The 5,483-nt window shown below is 37.2% G+C and overlaps 1 long non-coding RNA gene across 3 annotated transcripts in view; it reads right to left on the bottom strand.

Moving 5' to 3' along the window:
• LOC146545410 (uncharacterized) overlaps positions 1–5,483 on the bottom strand; it is a 155,006-nt gene that overhangs the window by 31,361 nt on the left and 118,162 nt on the right. The window lies entirely within an intron of this gene.

Here is a 5,483-nt window from a genome sequence, read left to right as displayed (position 1 = left end):
CTGCAGCAGAACAAAGAGAGAAAAATGGATTAAGGGATTGATTAAGAGAAAAGTATAAATTAAAAGTTAAATAAACTCTAGCAACTAATTGTTTCATGACTATGGTCAAACTAAGTCATCATTTCTGCCTATATTTTTTTCATGTCTAAAACTGATATAATAATACTTATTGAGTACTTTCAATATTGTGAGGAAAAACTGGTTAATCTTTTTAAAGTCCTGTGGAATATGTCATTTTCAGGGAAACAAATGGGAAAGATTGCCAGCAGACAGTAATATAAAATAAGAAGGTAAGGGAATGAAAGCACAAATGTTAAAGGTGGAAGACACAATAAAAGGTGAAGCCAGGAACAAACAGAGGTTATTAAAGACACTTAAGTGCTGGACAAAAAAAAAAAAAAAAAAGGAATATGAAAGAAAACAAACAAGTTTCCATCAAGAGAAATAAAAGAGCACTAACAAACACAAAGAAAAAGAAAAGCAGTGGAAGCTTGATTAAGAAGGAAGATAGATGTGCTAATTTTTTTAGTTTGTTACCATCTGAGTACCAGCCAGTGGGTTCCATGTGAGAAGCAGAAGATGGAAATAAAAGATGACATAGGCAGAAAAAAATATATATGATTTGAAGGAAATATTTTAAAAGAGCTTTTTTTAATTATGTCTGTAGGTGTAGTTTTCTTGGGGAAGGCAATATTTTTTGTTAAAAATCTTCAGTGTTGTTTAGAAGGAAGAAAAATTCTAAGCTCAGTAATACAAAATCTTTCCATGTTACACTTGAAATTTCAATGTTTTCTCTTTTTTTTTTTTTTTTTTTACTTTTCTTTAATGCCAATCTTATGTTTCTTTGGGAAAAATCATTACTTCCCAGACATCTCTAATTTTAGGCCCATGTTCTCCATTACACTGGTACTCCTTTGCAGTATCTCTCCCTGTAGTGTTGCAGCAAAATCGTATACCAAAAGGTAGTAAAGGAGAATATCTGGTATTGAAATTCCATACCAGTGATTTTCAGTGACATTGCTTTTTCGCAACCGCTGATTAACCTTTCTTTTTTTTTCTCTTCGCATTTGGGAAAACATGAACAGCATGTGAAATCTTCCAGTGATAACTTCCTCACTACAAAATCATGATGGGGAAGAAAACACGACAAAAGCATAACCTCAGTAAGGCTGAATCCTGAATTATGCCTTGGATATGCAATTGCTCTTCAGAGCATCTATGAGTAATCCTCTTGCTTTTGCTGATACATGCCTGAAACGCTTACTAAATGATTGTGTTCCAGGAGAGACTCTGTAATGACTCCCTCAGTCAAAGGCCCTAGTTGAAACTAACTGAGAAACCAAAACTAAGTGTCAGCACTTCTCCCACTGTAACAGACACCTCAAGATCTGCTTTCTTGATTTCACCCACCTGGTACAAGTGAGCTTTTGTATTTGTAATCATCCTTGTTGTTATGGCCACTGCATGCAGGTATAAATCTTTCATAGGTCCCATTAACATGAGTGAGCAGGTTATAGTTTAGGAAAGGGTGCTGTTGCTTTGTTGATAAGGTTTGTTTTCATGATACATTCAGGTCTCTGGAGTTTATCACTCAGTTGTTTTTGCCAAAAAAATTCCTCATGACAGAGTGCTTGTGCACGTAGTAATAACATTTTACATCTATATTTCTCTATTCATTTCAAGTGCATACAGGCTTCTTCTTCTGATGGTAGGAAAAATCCTGGAGAGAATTTTAATTTAGTTTGTTTTCACCATGAAGGTGTTCACAAGGAGCAAATCTATTTTTGGAATTACAGATATGCTTGCCATTTGCTTGTGGAAAATGAAATCAGGCCTCTCTGTGCTAAATTTACCCACAGACAACAGGGAGGTAAGGCTAGTATATGTCCAACTTGTATTATTCCTATTATTTCTCTGCTTGCAGTCTCCAGATTCATTCATACCTTCCTGTATGAATTCATATTAGGTTATTAAAATGTGACAGTACACTAATAAGCAGAAACTTGGAGTCCAAAACATTTAGAAAGTAAGAATTTTCTCCAAGATGAGATGAGTTAAAGTGTGAAAGAGAATTGAAACAAGTAGCAAATCTTATATAAAGAGGCAGGAATTGAAGCACAGATTAGGCATCCCCTAGACATGGGATGAAGTCTGTATACTTTCTTTGCAGCTGTTTTAAGCTGTGATAAGGCTGTGGAAAAAATATTATGGTAAACAGGAGGAACTCAATAAACATGGTAGTAATTTTACCCACAGCAACAGTAAACTTACGAAGCTTGGTGCACTGAAACTGGCAGGAATAGTTAAACTCTACGCAAAAAATGCTACTAATAATTGGATGTAAAAATTCACTGTAAATTAAAGATTTTTAATTCAGTAAGTTATTTGTAACAAATGAGTAAAAAAACCTTCAGTAGCTAACAAGCATTTCTAAGAGGTCCTCTTGCATGCTACACACGGGTCTGATCATTCAAGTTCATTGCTGACAACTCAGAGTAGAAGAGCTGCAGAAGAGAACTTCAATGAAGGCAGACAAATAGTGGCTTTACGGACAGGAAAAAAAAATGAGTAATTATGAAAACGAAGCAGGTCCTGAATGTTAGAATCTATATGGGTCATACTAGCTACGTGAAGTTCTTACAATTTCTACTTCTTCTAGTTCCTGCACTGTTCTTGAGATTTCCTCCCTCACTGGGAGGAACAAAGTTCATTGACCAGCATTTATAGGAACATTGCTTTTATTTGGCCATGTGATTCTACATGGAGCCATTATCCATTGAATTAGAGAATGATTTTCATCTTTATGCATTACAATCATGTATAATCTTTGTCTGAAGGGTGCATGTATGCTGATTGATGCATGTTTAGAAATCTCCTGTCCTACCACACTTTCAGCCCCCATAATCTTAAGAGCCAAGATGGTGGTATTCTGTCTTGTGGTTTCTGTTTTAATCATTGTAATAAATCCATGAGATCAACAGCCATTTACAGGCATGCTGTTCTCCTTCAACATATTGTGGGCAGGGGAACACTCCTCTAGTGGCAACCCTGCCAGCCTATCTTAGATTTTCTTATTTTTTTGAGTAATTATTGGTCTTGTTCCTAGAAGGTATGAGGTTCCCAGATCCTCTAGTTGGACTCTAGCTTGCTTGATTTTCATTTTATCTTCAGATTTAACCAGGATACGAGGATCATGTCGATCTGAGTCCTTTTCCCCTTCTAATGATATAGTTATTTACTTTAGAAGTGAAATGCAATTGGCCAACCAGAAATGTAATTTTATTTTCCAATTATTTGATAAGAGCTTTTAAAAGCTTATTTTCCTGCTTTAGCTCTTCCTCAGAGGAATGATACACATTAATAGTAGTAGCTGCCATGCTACAGCGACTGCCACTTACTAATCTTTTCTCTGTTGTTGGCAAAGCTAAATCATTTAAGAATTCTGCCATCTTGGAAAAACATTTAATAAAAGGACCATTGACCCTTACGGTTCCCCATTCTTTAATAATTTGAATGGCACTCAGCCACAGGGAACAGGAGTTCCTTCTTTGGGGTATTAGGGGTCCCAATAACCAACCAATGCATTTTCCTTTTAAGATCTTAAGTAAGCACGCTGCTGTCACTGGTTCACCAAGTGTAACACAATGGAAAAAGCAACAACAACAGCAGAGCAGCAAGGCCCCAAACCATGGAAGTGAGGACCTGCTCAAATATAGCAGCAGTGGGTACAGAAATAAAGAAAAGAAGACATCTATTTTCAGAAGACCACAGATATGCAGAGATCTCCCAAAATATACCTTTACCTCCACTGCCAACCCTTAAATGAGGTCTGGGAAGGGGTGGATCCTGGCTCCACCCCTTCCAGTCACTCAGGTGTATTGCATACACCTGAGCTCTCCTGGCTTGGCCCTGCCTTCCTACCAGGTGCTCAATCACTGTTTCAAGCAGTGACTTAGCATTTCCACTACAGAATCAAAAAAAAGTTCAGAAAGTGTATGTCTTTCCTTTCTGGAAGCATTGAAAGTATGGGAAAAAAGCTGTTCAAGCTAAAGACAGTGTTTGCATAGAAAAATGTGTATAAGCTACTCTTTGAGAAATATATGCAGGAAATCAAAAGAATGTTTCAAACCAGACATGTCCATCACACGTGTGACTCAGCCCAGCCCATCTTGCAGCTGCCCTATGCTTGCACCATTTTGGCAGCAGCTCTGCCCTGCCAAGTGACCTTGCCCAGATCTGGATGCACACCCATTGCTCAGCAAAAACCAAATAGAGGTGCGCAACTGGCACTATACGAACTGAAACCAGGGCATAGGGAGGGCACATGGCACTGCCAAATCAAGTTATGGCAAATAATTTTATGCATTTTGATACACTGGCTGAACAAAGTCCTGTGAACAGTAAAAAACATGCACCTTGCTTTCCAGATTGGTAAAAGAATTTGAGAATACATTTCAAAATTATTGAAAAAAACCATCAATTTTTCTGTATGTTTGCAACTCCATTTTCCTTCAACATAAATACATCACCTGCAAATTTTTGAATGGAATGTATAGAGTTGCAATCAGATATTCAACTCAGAAATCATAATATGTTTCTTTATTAGACTTTTATAAGAACTGTCTTATCAGAGAAAGTTATCTCTCTGTATGGGAAATGTTGAGTCACGGCCTGAACCATTGATTGAGCACCTGGGGAAAGGATTGGGTCAGCCCTGAGAACACAGATGAAGGCAATTCACTTGTGTGACCAGAAGGGGTGGAGCCTGGCTGCACCTGTCCTAGACACCATTTAAGGATTGACTGCCACTGGAGAAGGATTTCTGGGTGGAGATTTCTCCTTTGTGGAGTTTTCCCCTGTGAGTCTAGATCATGGGAAACAGGAGAGTATTCAGTTGCTTTTTGTCCCTTTTGCCATACCACTCCTGTATCATCACTCCATTGCACTAATCTTTCCAACTGTAATACCTTTGTCTCACAATCACAGTTTCTTTATGTCACTGTTTTTTGGCTGTATACACATGTGTGGGCAATTATTTTTAAGAATATATTATAGGAATAGTAAAACTTAATAAAAGATCCCTGATTAACACCTTTAGAACTCACTAAGAATTGCAGTTACTTCCATCAAACCACGCTGATGCACTGATTTCACAGAAACATGCTCAGATATCTCACTAATTTTATTTTTTTGTTGTTGCTTGCTTTTTTATGCTTTAATAAAATTACTAAAAATTAAAGTCTGTTTTATTACTACTATAAATATTATATATTTTATGAGAGCTTCTCTAACAGTGATGCCTCCTATTTTAATATATTGGCCCCAAAGTCAGAGGCAGATATTGGTGGAATGGCAATAGAGGATGAACCTTTCCATCAATATTGCATTATGTTTTGCTTCCATAGCACAGACAGCAGAGGGGACATCTGATGAAATGCCATCTGATAAGCAAGTACATACGAAGCAATGATGTGGAACTGAAT

Source organism: Meleagris gallopavo, chromosome 1 (genome assembly GCF_905368555.1).
Source record: "Meleagris gallopavo chromosome 1, MGAL_WU_HG_1.1, whole genome shotgun sequence".
NCBI lineage: Eukaryota > Metazoa > Chordata > Aves > Galliformes > Phasianidae > Meleagris > Meleagris gallopavo.
The sequence above is the reverse complement of the archived record's forward strand: the minus strand, read 5'-3'. Positions and strand labels throughout refer to the sequence as shown.